The sequence below is a fragment of the Gorilla gorilla genome, chromosome 4 (genome assembly GCF_029281585.2).
Source record: "Gorilla gorilla gorilla isolate KB3781 chromosome 4, NHGRI_mGorGor1-v2.1_pri, whole genome shotgun sequence".
Taxonomy (NCBI): Eukaryota; Metazoa; Chordata; class Mammalia; order Primates; family Hominidae; genus Gorilla; species Gorilla gorilla.
The window spans coordinates 29,221,629-29,248,613 of NC_073228.2; the positions used below are offsets into that span (position 1 = coordinate 29,221,629).

The 26,985-nt window shown below is 41.6% G+C and overlaps 1 pseudogene; it reads right to left on the reverse strand.

The window, feature by feature from the left end:
• Positions 1–1,480: 1,480 nt before the first annotated feature.
• Positions 1,481–2,074, reverse strand: LOC101142246 (PRELI domain containing protein 3B-like; annotated as a pseudogene).
• Between the last annotated feature and the right edge of the window lie 24,911 nt (positions 2,075–26,985).

Here is a 26,985-nt window from a genome sequence, read left to right on the forward strand (position 1 = left end):
ATGTGTCTTTATGGTAGAATGATTTATATTTCTCTGGATATATGCCCAGTAATGGGATTGTTGAGTTGAATGGTAGTTCTGCTTTTAGCTCTTTAAGGAATTGCCATACTGCTTTACACAATGGTTGAACTAACACTCTCACCAACAGTGTATAAGTGTTCCCTTTTCTCTCCAACCTCACCAGCATCTGTTACTTTTTGACTTTTTAATAATAGCCATTCTGACTGGTGTAAGATGGTATCTCATTTTGGTTTTGATTTGCATTTCTCTAACGATCAGCGATATTGAGCTTTTTTCTATGCTTGTTGGCTGCAGGTATGTCTTCTTTTGAACATTGTCTGTTCATATCCTTTGCCCACTTTTTAATGAGGTTGGTTTGTTCTTGTAAATTTGTTTAAATTCCTTATAGATGCTGGATATTGGACCTTTGTCAGATGAATGGATTGCAAATATCTTATCCCATTCTGTAGGTTGTCTGTTAACTCTGTTGATAGTTTCTTTTGCTGTGCAGAAGCTGTTAAGTTTAATTAGATCCCATTTGTCAAGTTCTGCTTTTGTTGTGATTGCTTTTGATGTCTTTGTCATGAAATCTTTGCCAGTTCCTATGTCCAGGATGGTATTGCCTAGGTAGTCTTCCAGGGTTTTTATAATTTTGGGTTTTACATTTAAGTCTTTAATTCATCTTAAAGTTGGATTAAAGACTTTGATTTTTGTACATAGTATAAAGAAGGGGTTCAGCTTCAATCTTCTGCCTATGGCTAGCCAGTTATCCCAGCACCATTTATTGAATAGGGAGCTTTTATCCTCTTAATGAGGTCTTTTCAGAGCAAATTTTTTTATTTTCATGACATCAAGTATATCAATTTTTCCTCTTCTGGATCCCGTTTGTGGGTCAAGTCTAAAATCTCTTTGCATAAGCTTAGATTCCAAATATTTTCTCTATTTTTTCTAAACAATCTTATAGTTTTACATTTCCCATTTAAGTTCACAATCTTTTGAGTTAATTTTTGTATAAGATGTGTGAGTTAGGCCAAGTTCCTTTTTTTCTTTTTTTCACCTATGAATATCCAGTTGCTCCAACACCATTTGTTGAAAAGTCTATCTTTCCTGTATTGAACTGTTCTTACATCTCGGTCAAAAATCCACTGGACTTATCTGTAGGGGTCTATTTCTAGATTCTTTAATCTATTACATTAATATATGTGTCTAATGTGTCTCTCTCTTCGCCAACACTACACAGTCTTGATTACTGTAGCTTCAGAGTAAGCCTTGAAATTGGGTAGACTGATTACTCCCCCATTACTCTTCTTATTCAAAATTGTTTTAGCTTTTCTTTTTAAAAATTTCTAATGATCACTTTTATTTAGAAGCCCTGCATCTCTTTGTTTTGATCAAAAGTCACATAGCCTTACATCAGCATATTTTTAAAAATTCTACCTAAAAGATAGTTCTATTTTTAAAATAACAAATAAATATATAGTTAGCTTGGAGAGACCTGGGGTAACCGACGTTGTCTAACAACTTTCATGATTATTTCTCTGCAAATGCTCTGCTGCTGCCATCGGAGTCCCTATGCTTCCTCTTGCAGAGGCCAACAGCTCTTCAATCTCAGCATTTAATTTGTGTATTACCCATTCCATTGCTTCTCAGCCTTGCCATCAGTCCTTCAAGGTAACTGCTGAGGCTGACTCCTTTCACAGTGATTATGGCTTCTTGAGTCAAAATAGATTTTTTCTGTCCTGAGGATGTGGCTTTTCTATAAGTCTCTCATCTACTGAAAACTTATTTGTAAATGAAATGTTAGTAGATTTAAGTTCCATTGTTTTCTCTACATGATCAACTACAGAATGTTCTTGCACATATGTTTTGGTTCTTGCTGCACCAATTAGAGACTTCACAATGGAAGCAGCCCCCTCTCTGTGCTGAGAAGGGATCCAGAGGGATCTATATGTCTGTCCAACACATCAACTCCAACCACACTCAGGCTCATAGAGTTTGGATATTTCTGCATTGCAACTGTTGTAACAATTTCCCACAGGTGGTCAAAGACGTGTGCCAAAGTCCATAACTTCATGGTGCTGGCAGCCTGTGGTGCTAGGGGACAATGAGGCAAAGAGGCTACACCTGCCCCTGACCCACCCCAAGCATCCCAGCCACCCACACAGTGACAGGCACTGTTGAGCCTGATGCAAGGGATGTCCCAACGCACTGCCTCATGCCCTATCCCAGCCCGGGTTTTGCCCCTTAGCTTTTTGTTTGGACTTTCCATATAAATTCCAGAATAATCTTGTCTACAGCTACCAAAAGATCTTGCTGAGTTTTTAATGGGAATTGCATTAAACCACTATATCTATTTGGGGAGAACTGATATCTTTACTATGTTGAGTCTCCAATCCACCAACACGGACTATTATTCCCTTTATTTAGATCTTGTTATTTTTCATCACATTACACAGTTTACAGCATAAATGTCCTGTACTTGTCTTGTTAGATTTATACCTATTTCATATTTTTGAGTGATTGTTAATATTACATTTTTAATTTAGATGTCCACGTGTTCATTGCTAGTTTGTAGAAATATAATTTTTTTTCATATGTTCATCTCATGTCATGCAACCTTGTTGATCTCACTTATTGGTTCCATGAGGTTTTTTTTTTTTTTTTTTTGGCAGATTCTTCTGGATTTTCGATGTGGTCAATTACATCATCTGCAAATGGGGATAGTTTTATTTCTTTCTTCCCAAACTGTATGCCATTTACTTTCTTTTCTTGCCTTATTGCACTGGCTAGGACTTCCAGCACTATGTTCAATAAAAGTGATAAAAGCAGCGTCCTTTCCGTGTTCCCAACTTTAGGGAGAAAGCTTCAGTCTTTCATGATTAAGTAAAATGTTAGCTGTAGGCCTTAAATCTGTAGGTCTTAAATCTGTGATTTTATTTTTTGTTTTCTGTTTGTTCTATTTTTTCATATAGATGCTCTTTATCAAGTAAGGTGGTCTCTCTCTAATCCTGTTTTTCTGGGAGTTTTTATCATGAATAACTGTTGAATTTTGTTAAATGCTTTTTCTGAATCTATTGATATTATTATGTGATCTTTCTTCTTTAGCCTGTTAATATAGTGGAGGTCATTGACTGATTTTTGAATGATGAACCAGGCTTGCATCCCTGAAAAAAACTCTGCTTAGTCTTAGTGTGTACATTTTTTACAATATAGCTGAATTCTACTTGCTAATACTTTATTAAGGAATTTTGTATCTATATTCACTAATGATTTTGGTCTGTAGTTTTCTGTGTTGTCTTTGTCTGGTTTTGGTATTAAGGTAATATCGGCATTATAAAATATTGCCAATATTGGGAAGTGCTCGCTCCTCTTGTATTTTCTGAAAGAGATAATGTAGAATTGGTTTAATTATGAGACAGGGTCTTGCTCTGTTACCCAGGTTGGAGTTGCCTCCCCAGTTCAGGTGATTCTTCTGCTTCAGCCTCCTGAGTAGCTGGGACCACAGGCTCATGCCACCATGCCCGGCTAATTTTATATATGTATATTTTGTAGAGATGTGGTTTTGCCATGTTGCCCAGGCTGTTCTCGAACTCCTGGGCTCAAGTGATCCACCTGCCTCAGCCTCTCAAAGTGCTGGGAGTACAGGCGTGAGCCACTGCACCCAGGCAAGAATTGGTTTAATAATTCTTGAAGTGTTTGGTAGAAATCTCCAGTGAAACAACTTGGGCCTGGAGATTTCTTTTCAGGGAGTTTTAAAATTATAAGTTCAATTTCTTTTTAGTTGTAGGGTTACTCAAATTATCTATTTCCTATTGATGAGTTGTGGTACTTTGTGATTTTCCAGGAATTGGTCCATTTCATCTAGATTGTCATATTTATAATATTTAGAGTTGTTCGTAGTATTCCCTTATTATCCTTTTGATGTCTGCAGTGTCTATAGTGATTTCACCTATTTCCTTCCTGATATTGACAATTTGTGTCTTTCTTTCCTACTTTGTCAGTCTTGCTAGAGGTTTGTCAATTTTATTGATCTTTTCAAAAAATCAGATCTTTGGTTAATTGGTTTTTCCATTTGAGCGTGTGTTCAATGTCATTGATTTTTGTTCATTATTATTTTCTTCTCACTTTGGATTTATTTTGCTCATCTTTTACTACGTTCTTACAGGGGGATCATAGATTGATTTTGGACTTTTCCTCTTTTCTAACATATGCATTTAGTGCTATATATTTCCTTCTCGGTATTACTTTGGCTGCGTCCCACAAATTTTGAAAGATGGTATGTTTATTTTCACCCAGTTCAATGTATTTTTTAATTTCCCTTGAGATCTCTTTTTTGACTCGTTTGTTATTTAGATGTGTGTTCTTTAGTTTGAAGATTTTCCTGTTATCTTTCTCCAGTTTTAACTGGATATGTGTATATCTCCTTTCAGTTCTATCAGTTTTACTTCATGTATTTTGCAGCTCTGTTGTTTGGTGCATACACATTTAAGATTGCTATGTCTTTTTGGTGGATTGACCCTTTTATCATTATATAATGGCCCTCTCTGTCTCTGGAAATTTTCTTTGCTCTGAAGTCTGCTTTATCTGATATTAATACAGCCACCCTTGCTTTCTTTTGATTAATGTTTGCATGACATATTTTTCTATCCTTTTGCTTTTAACCTTCCTATATCATTATATTTGAAGTGAGTTTCTCGTAGACAGTATACAGTTGGGTTGTGTTTTAAAATCCACTCTGCCAATCTCTCTCTTTTAAAGTTGACGTGCTTCTACCACTTACATTTAGTGTAATTATTGATATGTTAGGCCTTAAATCTCTGATTTTATTTTTTCCTTTCTGTTTGTTCTATTTTTCATTTCTCTGTTTTCTTTCTTCTGCTTTCCTGTGGGTTACTCATACTTCTGTTAAAATTTCATTTTGATTTACCTACAGCATTTTGGATAACTTTTGAAAAGCTTTGTATAACTTTTTAGGTAGTGCCGTAGGTATTACATTATATATACATAACCCATTATAGTCTACTGGTGTCATTATTTTGCCAGTTTAAATGAAATATAGAAATTGTGTTTCCCTTTAAATCCTGTTGCCCTCCACTATTTATAATACAATTGTCTTAATATTTCCTCTGCATACTTTTAGAACCATATAAAACATGTCATTTTTACTTCAACTATTAAATATATTTTTAAAAAACTGAAAAATAGGTTGGGCACGGTGGCTCACGCCCGTAATCCCAGCACTTTGGGAGGCCGAGGCAGGCAGATCACTTGAGGTCAGGAGTTTGAGACCAGCCTGACCAACATGGTGAAACCCCATCTCTACTAAAAATACAAAAATTAGCCTGGCATGGTGGTGGGCACCTGTAATCCCAGCTACTTGGGAGGCTGAGGCAGGGAGAATTGCTTGAATTCGGGAGGCAGAGGTTGCAGTGAGCCAAGATTGTGCAGTTGCACTTCAGCCTGGGTGACAGAGCAAGACTCCGTCTCAAAACAAAACAAAACAAAACAAAAACTGAAGAATAGAAGGAAAAACTATTGTGTTTACTCTCCCCCTTTTTTGCTTATTGTGTTCTTTCTGATGCTCCAACTTTTCTTCTTTTATCACTTCCATTTCTGATGCTCCAAATTTCCCTCTTCTGTTTTTACATTTGTTTAGAGAACCTCCTTTAGCCATTCTTTTAGAGTAATTCTGCTGGTGAAAAATTTAGTTTTGCTTCATCTGAGACTATCTTGGTTTCCTCTTCATTTCTGAAGAATATTTTTACTAACTATAGGATTCTGGATTGACAGTTCTTTTCTTTCAGCACTTGAAAAACACTGTACCACTTACTTATGGCCCCCATGGTTTCTGATAAGAAATCCACTGTCATTCAAATAGGTTTTTTCCCTGGGTGTTTTTTTTTTTTTTTTTCCTGGCTGCTTTTAAGATTTTTCTCTTGGTCTCTGGGTTTCAGAAGTTTCATTATAATGTGTCTTGGTATAGATTTATTTGGGCTTTGTCTTCTTTGAGGTTTGCCCATCTTCTTGTCTCTTAACAAATTTGAGACGTTTTCAGCCATTATTCCTTTGGGTACTTTGTTGTTAAGATTGAGTACTTTTTATTATTCTATCTTCCTTTCACTGATTTTTTTCTCTGTTCCCTCTCTATCCTGGTATTATGTCCAACCACTGACTTTTTAATTTCAGTTACTGTGTTTAAGTTTTAAAATTTTCATTTGGTTCATCTTTATATATTATATTTGTTTCCTGAGGCTGTCTACTTTCTAATTTGTTTCAAGTGTGTTCAGAATTGCTTTTGAAGCATTTTTGTAATGGCTGCTTTGACATCTTTGTCATATAATTCTAACATCTCTGTCATCTTGGTATTGGCATTTATTGATTGGCTTTTCTTCATTTCATTTGAGAACTTCCTGGCTGTTGGTATGATTAGTGATTTTCAGTTGAAACTTGGACATTTTTGGGCCAGGCATGGTGGTGCATACCTGTAACCCCAGCACTTTGGGAAGCCAACGCGCATGTATCACCTGAGGTCGGGAGTTCGTGACCACCCTGACCACCATGAAGAAACCCTGTCTCTACTAAAAATACAAAAAATTAGCCAGGCACAGTGATGCATGCCTGTAATCCCAGCTACTCGGGAAGCTGGGGTAGGAGAATCACTTGAACTCGGGAGGCGGAGGTTGCGGTGAGCCAAGATCACGCCAGCCTGGGCAACAATAGCAAAACTCTGTATCACAAAAAAAAAAAAAAAGAAAAGAAAAAAGAAACTTGGACATTTTTATAAGGCTATTAATTTTATGTTAACTCTTTATTTTAGCTGGCTTTTTTTGACATTATTCCAGCAGAGGAGGAAAGACACCATCCCATTACTGCCAGGTGGAGGTAGAAGACTAGGTTCACTCAGCCTCTGTTGGCATCTTAGTTACACTTCTCATTATGGCTGGGCAGATGTTGGCATTCTGGCTCCCCAGGTGGTCTCCACTGACACTGCGATGGGGGTTGCCTTATTACCATTGGATGATGGTAAAAGTCTAGACTCTCCGCTAGTCCTACTCTGATACCACTGAGCAGGAATGAAGAGGAGCACTTCATTACTGCCTTTTGGGGGTGTAAGTGTAGGCTTCCCACATGGTCTCCACTGATACCATGGGGGCCAGGTGGAGAGTGGACTTATTATTGACTCTCTACTTGGCCTTCTCTGACACAACCCTGGTGGGTGAGGTGCCTCATTATAGCCTCATAAGGGTGGAATCGTAGGCTCCCCACTCAGCCTTTGTTGGCATGGGTGGGGGCCAAAGGGTTTGCTGCGGTGTTTGGCTGTGTAGAGCAGTTATTGCCTGTATTAGTCTTCTCAGGCTGCTACAACAAAATATAGACTGGTGGCTTCAACAACAGACATTTATGTTTCCCAGTTTTGGAAGTTAGGGAGTCTAAGATCAAGGTGCTAACCAATTTGGTTCCTGGCAAGGGCTCTCTTTCTGGGTTGCAGATGATCAGCTTCTTACTGTGTCTTCAAATGGCAGAGAAAATGATCTCTCTCCACTCCTCTTTTTTTTTTTTTTCTTGATAGGGTCTCATTCTGTCTCCCAGGCTGGAGTGCAGCAGGCCACAATCTTGGCTCACTGTAACCTTCACCTCCTGTGTTCAAGCGATTCTCATGCCTCAACCTCACGAGTAGCTGGGATTACAGACATGCACCACCATGCCCAGCTAATTTTTGTATTTTCTGGTAGAGACGGGGTCTCACCATGTTGGCCAGGCTGGTCTTGAACTCCTGACCTCAAGTGATCTTCCCACCTCGGCCTCCCAAAGTGCTGGGATTACAGATGTGAGCCACTGCACCCAACCCCACCATTCTTCTTATAAAGCTGCTGATTCCATCATGAGGGCCTTATTCTCATTACTTCATCTAACCCTAATTATCTCCCAAAGGCCCCATCTCCAAATACAATTACACTGGGAGTTAAGGCTTCGACATGAATTTTGGGGAGACACAATGCAATCCATAGCGATGTTTAGAACTTTTCTATCTTGCTAGGCTGCCCCTTCCATGGTTCTTTGGCTAAAGACAGCGGGCTTTGGTTGGGCTTTTTTTGACTACTCCTGCTGGCATTTCCAGTTACTACCTTTTTCAACTCCAAGTCTGGTGTATATGAGTCAAAAATAAAAACAAAGTAAGTCACTGCAATGTTGTTCTTCAGGTCCTGCAGTCCATAGACATTCTGCCCTCCTTTTTTTCCCCACCTTTCAGAGTCTTCTCATGTTTGTTTAATATATAATATTCAGGGTTTTGGGTTGCACTTAATGGAAGGAATAGGGAAAAGTACATCTACCAGAAGGAAAGAAAACATGCTTTTTCTTTCTAGGAGAAAAAGGAAAAAGTTTGGGGTACTATATGTTTGTCTATATAGACAAATATATCATAAACCCGTTACTAGGCATTATCTACCTATTATTTGCCATTAAGAGACATTTAGGGCCAGGCACGGTGGCTGACACCTGTAATCCCAGCACTTTAGGAGGCTGCGGCAGGAGGATTGCTTGAGCCCAGGAGTTCAAGACCAATCTGGGCAACATAGACTCTATCTCTACAAAAATTTTAAAGTTAGCTGGGTGTGGTGGTGCACGCCTGTCATCCCAGCTACTCAGGAGGCTGAAGTGGAAGTATCACTTGAGCCCAGGAGTTTGAGGCTGTAGTGAGCCATGATTATGCCACTGCACTCCAGAAAAAAAAGAGAGAGACATTCATTGGCCCATACACTCTACTTGATATATTTACACACAGACACACATACACATACAAAGTATTTCTTTAAAAATAAAAATTATAGGCCAGGTGCAGTGGCTCACGCCTGTAATCCCAGCACTTTGGGAGGCAGGCAGATCACGAGGTCAGGAGATTGAGACCATCCTGAGCAACCTGGTGAAACCCTGTCTCTACTAAAAAAACAAAAATTAGCTGGGCGTGGTGGTGCGTGCCTGTAATCCCAGCTACTCAGGAGGCTGAGGCAGGAGAATCGCTTGAACCAGGGAGTTGTAGGTTGCAGTAAGCTGAGATCACACCACTGCACTCCAGCCTGGCGACAGAGTGAGACTCCGTCTCAAAAAATAAATAAATAAATAATAAAAATTATGTTCTCTCAAAAATCACCAGCAAAAAATATGTAAACACAATGGGCTCTTCCTAATGAATTAGAACACCAAGCTCAATGAATTATATATCTTATGTGTCTTCCAAACCTCTTTTTGCAGAAAAGTAAATTAACATTACATATTTGTAAAATTCAAATTTCTTATTCTATTTGGTCTTACTGAGGCCTGAACTAAAGAGTAGTACAGGCTATCCTTGTTTGCTTTAGGCCAGTAGTTCTCAAAGTATGGTCCATGGGCCTCGATCGTATGTCCGCAAAATTAAAACTATTTTCACAATAATACTAAGATGTCTTTTGCCTTTCCTTTGTATTAAAATTTGCACTGATGTTACACAAACAATGATGTGTTTGTTGTGACGTTACACAATTTGCACTGATATTACACAAACAACAGTGTGATGTTACACAAACACTGATGGTTTAGCAGGCATCAGGGCAGTGGCACCAAACGGTCGTAGTGTGAAAGATCCAGTGGTTTAAGAGAATGGAAAGACAAGCCACATATTTTCTCTGCAGATTGGGAGAAAATATTTGCAAAACACACATCTGATAAAGAAAAAAAATATAACAAGGCAGGAGGATTTCTTGGGGCCAGAAATTTGAGACCAGTCCAGGCAACATAGTAAGACTTATCTCTACAGAAAAATTTAAAAATAAAAAATAAAATAAAATAAAAATTAGCCAGGCATGGTAGTGCACATCTATAGTCCTAGATACTCAGGAGGCTAAGGCAGAAGGATGGCTTGAGCCTAGGAGTTCACAGCGGCAGCGAGCTATGATTTCAGCACTGCACTCCAGCCTGGGCAACAGAGTGAGACTGTCTCAAAAAAGAAAAGAAAAAAAAAATTAAAAAGCACACTTATCTGATAAAAGACCAGTATCCAATATACACAAAGAACTCTTAAAACTTTAAATCTCAGCAGTAGCAAACCACCAAATTTAAAAAATGGGCAAAAGAGTTGAAAAGCTACCTCCCCCAAGAAAATATAGATGGTAGGCTGGACATGGTGGCTCACGCCTGTAATCCCAGCACTTTGGGAGTCCAAGGCAGGCAGATCATTTGAGGTCAGGAGTCCAAGACCAGCCTGGCCAACATGGTGAAACCCTGTCTCTACTAAAAATAAAAATTAGCCCTCTGTGGTGGTGCGCACCTGTAGTCCCAGCTACTTGGGAGGCTGAGGCAGAAGAATCACTTTTACCTGGGAGGCGGAGGTTGCAGGGAGCTGAGATTGTGCCATTGCACTCCAGCCTGGGTAACAGAGTGAGACTCTGTCTCAAAAAAAAAAAAAAAAGAAAGAAAGAAAGAAAGAAAGAAAATACACAGATGGCAAATAAACATGAAAAGATACTCAGCATCATATGTCACTGGGGAATTGCAAATTAAAACAACAATGAGATACTACTATACTCATATTAGAATGGCTAAAATCCAAAAAACTATTAATACCTAATGCTGGCAAAGATGTGGAGCAATAAAAACTCTCATTCATTGCTAGTGGGGATGCAAAATAGTGCAGCCACTTTTGAAGACAGTTTGGCAGTTTACATTTCTTGTAAAGCTAAATGTATTCTTACCATCTGACCCAGCAATCATACTCCTAGGGTTTTACCAAAAAGAATTGAAAACTTAGCCCACACAAAAATCTGCACACAAATGTTTATAGTAACTTTATTCATAATAGCTAAAAACTAGAAGCAACCAAGATATTTTTCAAAAGGTGAATGAATAAACTGTAGTATATTCATACAGTGGAACAGTCAGTGATCAAAATTAATGAGCATTCAATCCACAAAAAGGAACATTAAATGCATATTGCTTAGTGAAAGAAGCCCATCTGAAAAGTCTATGTGTTGTATGATTCCAATTACAGCTGACCCTGGAACAACACAGGGGGGTAGGGGTGCAGTTGAAAATCTGAGTATAACTTTTAAGTCCCCAGTAACATAACTACTAATCGTCTTGTGTTGACCAGAAGCCCTGCTGGTAACATAAGCAGCCAATTAACATGTATTTTCTAATATATATATATATATATATACTGTATTCTTAAAATAAAGAAAAAATATTAAGAAAATCATAAGGAAAGGCCGGCTGGGGGCAGTGGCTCACACCTGGAATCCCAACATTTTCGGAGGCCAAGGAAGGAAGATTGCTTGAAGCCAGGAGTTCAAAACCCACCTGGGCAATATGGTGAGACCCCTTCTCTACAAAAAAAAAAAAAATTGTCCAGGTGGGCTGGCACGTACCTGTAGTCCTAGCTACTCGGGAGGCTAAGGCAGGAGGATTGCTTGAGCCCAGAAGGTTGAGGCTGTAGTGAGACAAGATTGTACAATTGCACTCCAGCCCCAGCAACAGAGTTAGACCCCGTCTTTTAAAAAATAAGAAAAAAGAAAATCACAAGGAACAGAAAATATATTTACTATTTATTAAGTGGAACTGGATCATCACAAGGTTTTTATCCTTGGCCTAGAGGGTAGTGCATACCTGCAGTCCCAGCTACTCAGGAGGCTGAGGTGGGAGAATTCCTTGAGCCCAGGAGTTTGAGGCTGCAGTGAGCTACGATCATGCCACTGCACTCCAGCCTGGGCAACATAGCAAGACTTCCACCTTAAAAAAAAAGAATAAATAAAATAAAGGTCTTTATCCTTGTCTTCACGCTGTGTAGGCTGAGAAGGAAGAGGAAGAAGAGGGTTGGTCTTGCTGTCTCAGGGGTTGCAGGGGCAGAAGAGGTAGAGGAAGTGGGAGCGGTGACAGGAGAGGCAAGCACATTCTGTGTAACTTTCATTGAAAAAAATCTTGGCCAGGTGCAGCGGCTCACGCCTGTAATCCCAGCACTTTGGGAGGCCGAGACGGGCGGATCACCTGAGGTCAGGAGTTCAAGACCAGCCTGGCCAACATGGTGAAACCCCATCTCCACTAAAAATATTAGCTGGGCATGGTGGCATGCCTGTAGTCCCAGCTACTCGGGAGGCTGAGGCAGGAGAATCACTTGAACCCAGGAGGCGGAGGTTGCAGTGAGCCAAGATCACGCCACTGCACTCCAGCCTGGAGATAGAGCGAGACTCCGTCTCAACACAAAAAAAATCTCGTGAAAGAGGACCTGTGCAGTTAAAACCCCTGCTGTTTAAAGGTCAAGTGTATATGATGTTCTAGAAAAGGCAACCTATAAAGATAATCAAAAGATCAGTGGTTGCCAAAGATTCAGGGGAAGAAGAGAAGGGCTGAATAGGAGGAGCACAGGGAGTGTTTAGGGCAGTAAAATTATTCTATATGTTACTATAATAGTGGACACATGTCATTATACATTTGTCCAAACCCATGGAACTGTATATCACAAATAATTAATCCTAATGTAAACTATGAGCTTTAGTTTAATAATCATGTACAGTATTATTGATTCATCAATTGTTAACAAATGTGCCACATTAATGCATGATGTTAATATAGGAAAATGTGGCGAAAGCGGGCACATAAGAACCCTCCAAATGGTCTCATTTTCTTTAAACCTAAAACTGCTCTAAAAAAAAAAAATCTATTAGTTTAAAAAAAAAATCCACTGAAAGGGTTTTAATTTCCACATTGCAACTAACCTTTAAGAAACTAACACTTAATTGCTGGGCGTGGTGGCTCACACCCATAATCCCAGCACTTTGGATTGAGGCGGGTGGATCATCTGAGGTCTGGAGTTCGAGACCAGCCTGGCCAACATGGTGAAACCTTGCCTCTGCTTTAAAAAAGCATAAAATAAAATAAAAAGAAAGAAAGAAAGGAAAAAAAAGAAAAATTAGCCAGGAGTGGTGGCGCATTCCTGTAATCCAGCTACTTGGGAGGCTGAGGCACAAGAATCACTTGAACCATTGCACTCCAGCCAGGGTGATAGAGGGAAACCCTGTCAAAAAAAAAAAAAACAGAAATGTTTATTTTGGCTGGGAGTGGTGGCTCACACCAGTAATCCCAGCACTTTGGGAGGCTGAGGCAGGTGGACCACTTGAGGTGAGGAGTTCAAGACCAACATGGCCAACATGGCAAAAGCCCATCTCTACTAAAAATACAAAATTTATCCGGGCGTGGTGGCACACACCTGTAGTCCCAGCTACTCGGGGGGCTGAGGCAGGAGAATCACTTGAACCTGGGAGGTGGAAGTTGCAGTGACCTGAGATCCTACCACTGTACTCCAGCCTAGGTGACAGAGCAAGACTTCATCTCAAAAAAAAAAAAAACCTCCACTTGTCAAGTTTTGGTCTGGGATCAAAGCAGAATATCCATAATTATTTGAAAAGGCTGTTAAAATATTCCCTTTTACAACTACGTATCTGTGTAGGGGCAGGTTTTTTTCATATATTTCAAGCAAAGCAACATATTACAGCAGACTGAAGAAGCAGATATGAGACTCCAGCTGTCTTCTAAAGTCAAACAGAATCCAAAACAATCTCTCTCTTCTTATTAAACTTTTTTTTTGCTACAGAAAATAGTTATTTTTCATTAAAAATGGTATTTATGCTAACATATAATGATTTATTGGTTTGGGGTTTTTTTGTTTGTTTGTTTTTTGAGACAGGTCTCACTCTGTCGCTCAGGCCGGATCGCAGTGGTGTGACCACAGCTCACTGCAGCCTCGACCCCCCCAAGCTCAGGTTTTCCTCCCACCTCAGCCTCCTGAGTAGTGGGACCACAGGGGCATGCCAAGACACCCGGCTAATTTTTTTTTTGAGACCGAGTCTCGCTCTGTCGCCCAGGCTGGAGTGCAGTGGCATGATCTCTGCTCACTGCCAAGCTCCACCTCCCGGGTTCACACCATTCTCCTGCCTCAGCCTCCTGAGTAGCTGGGACTACAGGCGCCTGCCACCATGCCCGGCTAATTTTTTGTATTTTTAGTGGAGACAGAGTTTCACTGTGTTAGCCAGGATGGTCTTGATCTCCTGACCTCATGATCCACCTGCCTCGGCTTCCCAAAGTGCTGTGATTACAGGCGTGAACCACCGTGCCCGGCCGACACCTGGCTAATTTTAAAAATTTTTTGTAGAGACGGGATTTCGCCATGTTGCCCAGGCTGGTCTCAAATTCCTGGGCACAAGTGATCCTCCCACCTCGGCCTCCTAAAGTGTTGGGATTACAGGAATGAGCCACCACCGTGCCTGGCCCTATTGTTATTTTTAAACGAATAAATAAATAAGCGTTTTTAAATGTCTCAGCTCTAATTTCTTATGCAGTAAGTATTGATAAATATAATCACACAAACAAAAGCTCTTTGGGGTCTTCGAATAAGTGTGTTCATGAGATGCAAAAGTTTGAGAATCACTGCCCTCAGCCCATGTGGTCTGCTTAAACTTTAATTTTTAGGCTATTTTCAGGACCATTTAACAAGTGATACATTTACAGCAACTACCTCTAATAGTTACAGAGAAGCTGCCAATATTCAGAAAGTGGCCATCAGTGGTCTGGGTATATGCAAAAAATATGTGTGCTAAGCATATCTTTATTCAAGCGTGAATTTGGAATTTGTTCAATTTTCATTCTCCCGTTATCTTCCTTTAAAATGAAACATTCCAAAGAATATAATAAAATATGAAGGTAAATTAAAAACAGTGCAAGTCAAATTTATGGTGTGGGAACATAAGGCTTGCTATTACAGCTTTTAATGGCAGATAGTTTACAATAAACATTGGGCTTAGCCTGGTAGAAAATAGTCACAGACAGGAGGTAATTACTTGTCCATCTCCAAGCATCAGAAACTAGGGAGTCCCTCCAGTTAAATAACGCAGATCTGCCAACTGTCACTCATTTGGACTAACGCCTTTTTTGTTGTTTTAATTAAATTGGGGGGTAGCGGGGGAAGAAAAGAAGATAAACCTTCCTCTGAATGCGCTAAAATTCCATGGATGGATAAATCCACGACCCATCCTTCTACACGGTCTTTATTAGTCTTGAGTAAATCACATAGACTCCCATAAATAGAGTCACTGAGGGAGCGGAATGTATATGTGCTGGAAAAGGCTGGATGCCAGCAAATCTGAATGTTACAGTGAGAGTTCTAGAAACAGCGAGAGAAAAGCAGCTAGATCCCCATGCAGATAACCAGGATATAAATGGACCTTTCAATGAGCCTTGCATCACCACATATGAAGTAATAAATACACCCAAACAGAGATAAAAACAGGAAGTGCAAAATTATGCATAAATTCTGTCGTTAAGATATGTGGGCAGCATGGCCCAAAATAGAAACCAAGCAGCTTTCCAGAGACTTGAAGGTTTTAGATAAAATATAATCGCTGTAATTATCATTTAATCCTGTTCCCTCAAGCTTTTGTCAGAAACTGTTACCTACCTCTGGTTATTTGGGGACAGTGGAGCTTCTCACAGAAATATACTTGAAACTGATTGTCACAAGCACACAATCTAATTAAGTTTTTTACATGTAGAAAAAGGAACTGTGGCAAAAATCAAGGTTATGTACGTGTAGGAAGAATAACTAAAATACAAATGACATGCATATTTTCTGTTCATCTCATATGCTTCACAAATAACTTATATTTATGTTTGCTTTATAAATACTTCCAATTAAAGGGTAAATTAGCATCAACTCTTAAATCATTATCTAAGCATTCACCTGTTATCATTAATACCTTAGATTAGTTCAAATCAAGGACTCTCACTTTATGTACTTATCCAAGGGTGTTTTCTTAAAATGAAGAATGTGGGTAAGAGTAATTTTGCTTTTTATTTGCAATATCATTTCATTGGCTAACAGGTTGCCCCAGTGCTACAATGTAAGCTTCCGTCTCATTTTGCAGTGAATGAAAACATTTTTCCTTACATAGTTGTGTATAGCAGAACTAGTATCTATCCCATGGTGATGCTAGTAAGCCTGACTCACAACTTCAAAAAGAACTTTGAAATAAATTATATGGATCTTACGAACTGTAATAATCTTTAATTTCAACTTCATTATGAAAATTTATGGCTGGGAGTCGTGGAATCGTGCCTATACTTTGGGAAGCTGAGGTGGGTGGATCACTAGAGCCCAGGAGTTCGAAACCAGCCTGGGCAGCCTGGTGAAACCCTGTCTTAAAAAAAAAAAAATACAAAAATTAGCCGGGTGTGGTGGTGCATGCCTGCAGTCTCAGCTACTCGGGAGCTGAGGTGGGAGGATCACCTGAGCTCGACTGGGAAGGTCAAGGCTGCAGAGAGCCATGATCGTGTCACTGTACTCCACCCTGGGTGACAGAGTGAGACCCTGTCTCAAAAAAAAAAAAAAAAAAAAATCACAAGTGCCACACCCAAAAGAAATAATAAAGTGGAAAGTGAGAAAATGAGTAACATTTAAAAGGGGAACAGAGGTGGGACTTCTGAATTACTTTTCCTTCTGGTACCAGTGTTGACTGTCATCAGTTTCACAATGTCTAAGGCAAGGTAAGGACAGGTTGAATATCCCTTATCTGAAATGCTTGGGATCAGAAGTGTTTCGAATTTCAGATATTTTTCAGATTTGGGAATATTTCTGTATACACAATGAGCTATCTTGAGAACAGAATTAAGTCTCAACACGAAATTCATTTATGTTTCATATACACCTTATTCACATACCCTGAAGGTAATTTTATTCAATATTTTTAATGATTCTGTTCATGGAACAATGTTTTGACTGAACCCATCACATGAGGTCCAGTGTGGAACGTTCCCCTAGTCGTGTCATGCTGGCGCTCAAAAAGTTTCGGATTTTGGGCCGGGCGCGGTGGCTCACGCCTGTAATCCCAGCACTTTGGGAGGCCGAGGCGGGCGGATCACGAGGCCAGGAGATCAAGACCATCCTGGCTAACACGGTGAAAACCCGTCTCTGCTAAAAATACAAAAAAATTAGCCGGGCGTGGTGGCGGGCTCCTGTAGTCCCAGCTACTGAAGAGGCTGAGGCAGGAGAATGGCGTGAACCTGGGAGGCGGAGCTTGCAGTGAACTGAGATCGTGCCACTGCACTCCAGCCCGGGCGATAGAGCAAGACTCCGTCTCAAAAAAAGAAAAAAAAAAAGTTTCAGATTTTGAATTTTTGGATTAGGGATGCTCAACCTACATGATGGTATTAGGCCAACATCTTAGAAACCAGTAAAACTCGATATTGAATATGATGAAGTCATATTCCTTGGTGGTGTATGTCTGTAATCCCAGCTACTCGGGAGGCTGAAATGGGAGGATGGCTTGAGCCCAGGAGGTCAAGGCTATAGTGATCTGTGTGTCACTGCCCTTCAGCCTGGGCAACAGAGCGAGACCATCTGAAAAAAAAAAAAAAGTCTTGGACTTATCTAAAAGATGTACTCTGAAGCCTCACAAGCAGAATATAGCTCACGAGTGGGTTTTATTTGACTCTTACAGTGTTTTTCTAAAAATCAAACTAGTTGCCAACATTCACAAAACAGGGTTTTTCACAAAAACCAAAACAAACAAAAACCCGAATTTGCGACTTCTTTGAGAAATTGGAAGGACTGGACTTGCATTGCATCCTCCCCGCATGGCTAGGAGGAGCTTGGGCCAGAGCCCCCACCTAACCCACACTACTCACATGCATTACCTGCTCTGCACTCAGATATATCTGAGTGTGAGACCCTGTTAATGGGTCAGTCTGGCTTAGTCTGTGCATCAATGAGACTCACCAGACTCAAGTGTTTGCTTCTTTGGGGCCCCTCCCTGTACCCTCTAATTAAACTCTATATTCAGTATAGGGTGTCAGGTCCCAGTTGGGTCTAAAATGGGAGGCATTTACAGCCATGGTCCCGGACCAGAATCACTTCAATGTTTTCACTGATCTGAAGATTTTCTTGGCAAGTAAGGGTTCAGAGAAGTTTGTTGAAGTTTGTGTCTAAGCTAGGTTAAGCGGAGGAATGTGTCTCAATTCAAAATGAGAGCAACTCTGGGGTTAAGCAAGAGAATGACCCACGATGAAGGTATTATGGAAATGTCCTCTGTGTGAGCTGGGTAGAGAAGAATATCCGGATTCTGGGCTTCACTCTGCCTCTAACAAGCTGTAAGATGAGTCACTGACCTCAGTTAGCCCCTGTCTCTTCACCTATAAAACGAAAGGGATGTTTCTGCATTTAGAGCCCCGTCCGTACATTAGAATCACCTAGGGGACGTCTAAAAATGTTGATACTTAGACCCCTCCCTAGGCCAATTGAATCTGATTCCTTGCAATGAGGGTCCAGGACACAGTTAACAAGATCTCCAAGGTCCCTTCCCATCCTCTAATTCTGTGGTCTCAGTGGCTTGGGAGCAGATGCCAGAATAGCCATTAACTCTGTTAATTTCTCCTGTATGTCAGATTGCCAGCAAAGAACATTCATTTCTCACACACACACACACACACACACACACACACACACACACATATGGAGGTGTGGTCATTGTTCTTCATTTTCTTTCTTTTTCTTTTTAATTTTTGAGACAAGGTTTTACTCTGTTGTCCAGGCTGGAGTATAGTGGCGCAATCAGAGCTCACTGCAGCCTCACCCTCTCAGACTCAAGCCATCCTCCCGTCTCAGCCTCCCAAGTAGCTGGAACCATCTCTACTAAAAGTACAAAAATTAGCTGGGCATGGTAGCACACACCTGTAATCCTAGCTACTTGGGAGGCTGAGGCAGGAGAATTGCTTTAGCCTGGGAGGTAGAGGTTGCAGTGAGCTGAGATCGTGCCAATGCACTCCAGCCTGGATGGCAAGACTGTGTCTCAAAAAAAAAAAAAAATGTTGGCCGGGCGTGGTGGCTCAAGCCTGTAATCCTAGCACTTTAGGAGGCCGGGACAGGTGGATTGCCCAAGCTCAGGAGTTCGAGACCAGCCTGGGCAACATGGTGAAACTCTGTCTCTACTAAAATACAAAAAATCAGCCGGGCGTGGTGGCGGGTGCCTGTAATCCCAGCTACTTGGGAGGCTGAGGTAGGAGAATTGCTTGAACCCAGGAGGCAGAGGTTGCAGTGAGCCAAGATCATGCCACTGCACTCCAACCTGGGTGACAGAGCAAGACTCTGTCTCCATTAAAAAAAAAAAAAAATGTTTTAATTAGCTGAGCAAGGTGGCATGCACCTGTAGTCCAGAGGCTGAGGCAGGAGGACTGCTTGATCCTAGGAGTCCCAGACCAGCCTGGGCAACCTAGTGAGACCCCATCTCTACAATAAATAAAAATAAAAATAAATCACTGGGTGTGGTGGTGCACAGGCCTGTAGTCCCAACTATTCAAGAGGCTAAGGTGGGAGGATGGGTTGAGCCCAGGAGTTCAAGGTTGACTGAGCCATGATTGCATCACGGTACTGTAGCCTGGGCAACAGAGTGAGGCTCTGATTCTAAAAATAAAAAATATTCATTACATGTTGAAACGACAATGTTTCAATTTAGTGGGTTTAGTAAAATATGTTATTAAAATGAATTTCACCCATTTCCTTTTACTTTTCTAAATATTATTCCTAGGAAATTTGAAATTACTTATATGACTCATATTTCTATTAGACAGTGCTAAAAGGTGTCCACTTTCTGAACCTCTTTTTTTTTTTTTTTGAGACAGAGTCTCGCTCTGTCGCCCAGGCTGGTGTGCAGTGGCGTAATCTCGGCTCACCGCGAGCTCTGCTTCCTGGGTGATTCAAGTGATTCTCATGCCTTCCAAGTAGCTGGAATTACAGGCGAGCACCACCCCATGCCCAGCTATTTTTTGTACTTTTGGTAGATACAGGGTGTCGCCATGTTGGCCAGGCTGGCCTCGAACTCCCGACTTCAAGTGATCTGCCTGCCTTGGCCTCCTGAAGTGCTGGGGTTACAGACATAAGCCTCTGTGCCTGGCCTCTGAACCTTTAATTGAAGACTGTAGTTTGTTGTTCGCTTGTTTGTTTGTTTTTTTAGACGGCTTCTCATAATGAACTCAGTTGAGGGTCTGAAAAACATCCAATTGCCAGTCTTTACTGCACAGGGCACTGACTGTAACTATACAACCCTGATGGTTGGGGAAACAAATGTGGTACTTTCTGTGAATATGATGAAATATGGTCCATGGGAGAATCCTAGTGGAACACTATGACTGGGAATAAGGTGGAGGTTCCTGGTCAGTTCCCCCTGCTTCCTATCTCACATTAGAGGTAGAATTCCAATGTATGTGCCACACCAGTTCTGCCCTCATGCAGGAAACATATGAGTGGTAAACCATGAACCAAAATAGTGAGTGCATTTAAAAGAGACATTTAAACGCCCAGTCCCATTCACTGCAACTTTGTTTTACTTTTGCTTTCTTTCTTGCTCTATCACCCAGGCTGGAGTGTGTGGCACCATCTCGGCTTACTGCAACCTCCTGGGCTCAAGTGATTGTCCTGCCTCTGCCTCCCAAGTAGCTGGGATTACAGGCATGCACCACCATTCCCAGCTAATTTCTGTATTTTTAGTAGAGACAGGGTTTCGCCATGTTGGCCAGGCTGGTCTTGAACTCCTGACCTCAAGTGATCCGCCCGCCTTGACCTCCCAAAGTCCTGGGGTTACAGGCATGAGCCACTGTGCCTGGCCGCAACTTTGTTTTTCATCACTGGTCTCTCCCAGGCTTCAAAGCAGTTGTTGCTGTAGTCTTGCGGCATTTCTAGCCAAAAGGTCTGAGACTAGCAGTTATCGGCCCTCATCCTGCCTTATCATATAGCCACAATAGTGGGCAGGGAAGGGAAAACATGTAAGGCTGGGCGCTTGGAAGTAGGGCCAGCTTAAAGTACAGAAAAAGTGGGCAACCATCCAGAAAATGTGCACTCGGGTGTAGGAGCCTCCAACATGCTATGAAGCTCTCCTGCTGAGCTGGCAAAAGCTCTTTTAGCTTGAGGCTTCCAGGTACATGTGCCCAGGTGTACCCTGTATGAGCCATTTATACCGTAGTGTGAATACTTTTCAGATCAATTTGATTCAATAAATATTGATTATGCATAGCTGCCCTAAGCAGATTTTGAAAAGGCTGTTGGGAGCCTCCTTCCAGACAGGGAGGGAAAGGGTGCAGACAGGAAGGCTGGGAGAGTTGACAACAAACGTCATCTAGCTCAAGGTCTAGCCAGTGTTTGGTGCTGCTGAGAAATGCTTCCTCTCAGAGGGAACTGACGCACCAGCACCCACCACCGAATGGGGCCTCCAGCAATTCTTGGAGGCCTTTCACCATCCCTCACCGTGAGAACCTTCCTTTTCCTCTCCTTCATCGCCCCTGTGCCCCCACCACCACCCAGGCCCACATCTACCTCTATCGTAGAGCTTACTCTATGGCCTTGTTTACTTTCCTACCTCCCCGCTAGCACAAAGACCGAATATTATTCCTCTGTGAATCCGCAGAACCTCGAACAGTACTTAGCACTTAAGTGCTTGATCAGCGTTTGATGAATGAATACATGATTTTGCCTTCCCATCTCATGCAGCACGAGGAGGGGGATGCTAAGAGAGCCTAGCATCCCCACCACCATGGCATTTGGGGTGAAGGAAGTTGCAAACACCTGCATCAAACTGTGCCTGCATTTTTCAACGCTGGACACAACATTTTGAAACAAAGGTGAAGGGGAAGAGGCATAGGACAGGTCAGGGCATGCGGTATTACCACCCATGTGCACACATACCCATTCATATGCTGCCAAAATGTTGCTCTACCCTTTCCCAAGCACCCCTGTTACTGTTTAACCCAACCTCAGTAGCTTTCTAAGAGAAAGACCATAATAATGACTTGACCTGCATTAAAATAAAAAACAAAGTATGTAGAAACTTTTTCCCACAATCATAGGGCTATCACACTTTTTAACAAACTAAACCTCCACCATATCCCAGCGTTCGATATACTGCAAGTAAGTGCCTGGCACTCAGAAAGCTCAAGGTTCCAGCAACAGTTGTGTGGCCTTGGATAAGGAACACAGGGAGACTCTTTGTCCTCTTGTTTCTTCAGTGTATTAAAGGGAGATAGTGGTATATTCAAAGGGCATGAAAAAAGCTTAACATGAGTCTGCATGGAGCTCTTTGAAATGCATGAAGGGCACTACAGTGGATAAATTCAACACTTGTCCTAGTGTTCACTCAGAACCCTTGTCCGGACATTTATAAAATGCCTCTGTGGACGTGTACACACACACACACACACACACATGCACGCACGCACATACACAAATATATCTAAAAGTGCTTAATTGCTTTTAAAATGTTTAAGTAAATACATTGTAATGATTATAAGGCCTCTGTACAATGTATCTAAGGCAAGCCTGCCAGGATAAGAGCTATTTGAGAAACTAAATCACATCATTGAAAGAATAGCAATGAGGCAATTGATGAAATATTGCATTAGCAGTGGCCTCTGACCCCACGTGATGCCAACCAAATGCTTTTTCCTCTCTTTGTAATTTAATCATTTTTCAATTAAATTAATTTCTTAAAATCACTCAGATAAGCCGCCTGTATTAAACACACACACACACACGCACAAACACACACACACAACTTCAGGTGTAGGTGAAATAAAGGACACTCTGCAATCACAATCACTGTGTTGTGATTCTGCTCCATTCCGGAAATGAATGATATCCCGTTTCCTTTTTTCTATATCTGACGAGAATTTTGCATAACTTCTTCCTGCTACAGTGTGAAGTCAAAGGCCCCCAAATACCCCCCAAGACAGAGACCCAGTCGCCACAATATAAAATTATGAAAGTACAGCCATAACAGGCCCATAGCATGTTTGCTGGACAGACTGACTGGTTATTTTTAAAAGTTTACTTTAATACAAATGAACTGGCTGGGAAGGTGGCTTTGTGAAGGGAGCAACTCAGAAGAGTGCTAACAAGCCCGCCCCGCACGTCTGTGCTCAGGCTTGCTGGGAGAGCTTACTCCACACACATCCAGGAATTTGTTTGAGGACAGAGCGTGGTTAGGTCATGTTTTAAGAATGTTCTCTCATTATCCTGACTCAGAGGGCGCCGTGAGCCACAGAAGGGACGTTGCACAGTGATACCTTCTGTTCTGTCTGGTTTTCAAGAACTGCCTCACTGTACTGATGGCTGGAGACTGATGTCGCTCGAGGTTAACTCCTTCACGTCTTCTTTTTTACAGGGCTACAGGAAGAGCCCTTTTTCCTGTTGACATTTTTCAAACTTTGTAACCTAGGGGTTAGGCTTGTTAAGGGAGGGGAGGAGAGTGTCTAGGAGCAGTGACTGGAAACAGAGAAGAGACTACATGGAAGCAGAAGAGAGAACCAATTGAAAAGTCTGTAAAACCAGCCAAGAAATCTGTTCGGGAAAATAGAAACCTAAGCGCTGTGGTTTGGCAAGGAACTTTGACTCTTAATGAGAAAGGCAGAGAGAAGAGAAGGAGAAGAAGGATGGAGAGGGGAGGGGAAAGGAGAGAAGAGGAAGGAGAGGCAGAGATCAAAAGAGAAAGAAAAGAGAGGGGAGTAAAAGGAGCAAGACCCAGGATGCAACAAAGAGGGACATCAGTAAGGGACATTATGAGGATTGCATTGGAACAAGAGGCTGGAAGTTAAAAATCAGGATATGCGGCCGGGTGTGGTGGCTCACGCCTGTAATCCCAGCACTTTGGGAGGCTGAGACGGGCGGATCACCTGAGGTCAGCAGCTTGACGAATATGATGAAACCCCGTCTCTACTAAAAATACAAAAATTAGCCAGGCATGGTGGCATGCACCTGTAATCCCAGCTACTTGGGAGGCTGAGGCAGGGAGAATCACTTGAATCCGGGAGGCGGAGGTTGCAGTGAGCCAGATCGCGCCCGTTGCACTCCAGCCTGGGCGACAAGAGCAAAACTCAGCATCAGAAAAAAAAATCAGGCTACGCTACCCAACATGGAACATCTGGTCATGTGTGTGTCCCAGAACTGGGGAAAATTTCTTTGATAATTCATATTTGATCATGTCTCATGCTGATGGACAAGCTCATGCTTGAGTGACATTTTGACGTTTCATCAAAGGCTGTAGTAGGGATCACGAGGTCATAACTACCAATTCTAGTGGGGAACCTTCTCATGGGTCTCTACAATATGCTCCAGACGATATGTCAGATGCACACACACACGCGCATATACATGCATGCACATACATACGCACAGAGGAATGCACATACACTTTAAAGCCATTCCATGGCTTTCCATTGTGCTTAGAATAAAACCCAACTCCAACTCTCACAACCTCACCAGGCTTCCCTCACAATAGTCTTCCAGCCACACCTTAAGCTTTCTTGAATCCCCTGAGCTTTCTCTCACCTTACAATCATCTCAGTCCTGTTTTCTCCACCCCCGGAAGCTGGCTCCTCTTCATCCTTCAGGTCTCACACAGAGAGGTCATCTTTGATCACCTGTGTAAATAGGGTCTCCCTGCTCCTCCCAATATTCTCTGTTGTGGCACTCTATTAGTGTCCTGGCACTCATTAGCATTTGTCAGTCAGTGTTTATTTATTTTTTAATTTTTTTAATTTTTAATTTTTGTGGGTACATATTAGGTGTATATATTTATGGGGTACATGAAATGTTTTGACACAGGCATGCGATGTGTAATAATCACATCATGGAGAATGGCAAATCCAGCCCCTCAAGCATTTATCCCTTGTGTTACAAACAATCTAGTTATACTCTTTTAGTTATTTTTATTTATTTGTTTGTTTGTTTATTTATTTATTTGAGACGGAGTCTTGCTCTGTCTCCCAGGCTGGAGTGCGGTGGCGCGATCTCGGCTCACTGCAAGCTCCGCCTCCCGGGTTCATGCCATTCTCCTGCCTCAGTCTCCTGAGTAGCTGGGACTACAGGCACCCACCATCACGCCCAGCTAATTTTTTGTATTTTTAGTAGAGACGGGTTTTCACCGTGTTAGCCAGGATGGTCTCGATCTCCTGACCTCGTGATCCACCCGCCTCGGCCTCCCAAAGTGCTGGGATTATAGGCATAAGCCACCATGCCCGGCCCTCTTTTAGTTATTTTAAAATGTACTATTAAGTTATTATTAATTGACAAGTTATTATAGTCACCTTGTTGTGCTATCAGATGGTAGGTCTTATTCCTTCTATTTTTTGTACCCATTAACATGATCCTCCTTCCTTCCACCCCCTCCCCACTATCCTTCCCAGCCTCTGGTAACCATCCTTCTACACTTAATGTACATGAGTTTAATTGTTTTGATTTTTAGATCCCACAAATACGTGAGAACATGCAATGTTTGTCTTTCTGTGCCTGGCTTATTTCACCTAACATGATCTCCAGTTCCATCCATGTTGCTGAAAATGACAGAATCTTATTTTTTTTTTTATGGCTGAATAGCACTCCGTTGTGTATATGTACCACATTTTCTTTATTTATTCATCTGTTGATAGACACTTAGATTGCTTCCAAATCTTAGCTTTGTCAGAGGCCTGGCACAGTGGCTCACACCTGTAATTCCAACACTTCGGGAGGCCGAGGCAGGTGGATCCCTAGAGGCCAGGAGTTCGAGACCAGCCTAGCCAACATGGTGAAACCCTGCATCTACTAAAAATACAAAAATTAGCCAAGTGTGGTGCTGCGTGCCTGTAGTCCCAGGTACAGGAGGCTAGGGCACGAGAATTGCTTGAACCCAGGAGGCGGAGGTTGCAGTGAGCCGAGATTGTGCCGCTGCACTGCAGCCTGGGTGACAGAGTAAGGTTCTGTCTCAAAACAAAACAAAACAAAATCCTAGCTATTGTGAATAGTGGTGCAATAAACATGGGAGTGCACATATCTCTTCAATATACTGATTTCCTTTCTTTTGGATATATACACAGCAGTGGGATTGCTGGATCATATGTCCTATTTTTAGTTTTTTGAGGAACCTCCAAACTGTTCTCCACAGTGGTTATACTAATTTACATTCCCACCAACAGTGTATGGGGGTCCCCTTTTCTCTACTAAAAATACAAAATTAGCTGGGCATAGTGGCGCATGCCTGTAATCCCAGCTACTTGGGAGGCTAAGGCAGAAGAATTGCTTGAACCCGGGAGGCGGAGGTTGCAGTGAGCCGAGATCGCACCATTGCACTCCAGCCTGGGCAACAGAGCAAGACTGTCTCAAAACAAAAACAAAAACAAAATGTTGTGGAGTAGCATCCACTTCCTGAAGGTTCAGAAGTTGCTCCGTGCTTATGTTCCTCTGCCCTCTTGATGAGATGGATTTTTTTTTGGCTCGAGTGTTTATCTGTCCAGAAGCATATTTAATGCTCATGTGGGATTCTTGACACTGACATTGCTTTCTGAAGCCTGAGTCTTGCCCATGGCTCGATGATCAGTCCACAAATCAAACTCTTGGCCAAATATGCACAGCTCGAGTTTATCCAGAGTCCAAACAAATCAGATACTCCTTCTGGACAGAAGTCAAATTCTTCCTTTTGGTAAGAATTTTTCAGAAATGCAAAAAAGCAGTATGTTTTATGTTCTCAAAGTTCCTATAATCACATCCAATCTTGTATCAGATGCATAATGAAGGGTTTGAAAAGTCTGAAGCTTCCAAAACAGATAAATAAATCAAAGCCCATTTGAACTTTTGAGAAATATTTCAGTACTATAGGATCCAAAAACTTTAATGAGTTTGCCCCCTCTTTGTAAAACAGCACAATAGATCAGCTACAGTTACAAGTGAGGAAAATTCTAAGGGATCTCCCAGAGGACATGCTTTTTTAAAAAAATTGTAATTAATTATAGGGAATTTGCCAGTCTCTAATGGAGTCTACTTTATTCTACAAAAGAACTGGATCTCAAATATCTGCCCTATGAAAGCCCAACAGACATTACTAAATTTCACACAGTTCATGTATGGCTGCAAGCTCTAAACTGGATACGCTCTCAGTTTCATGAAATTAGATG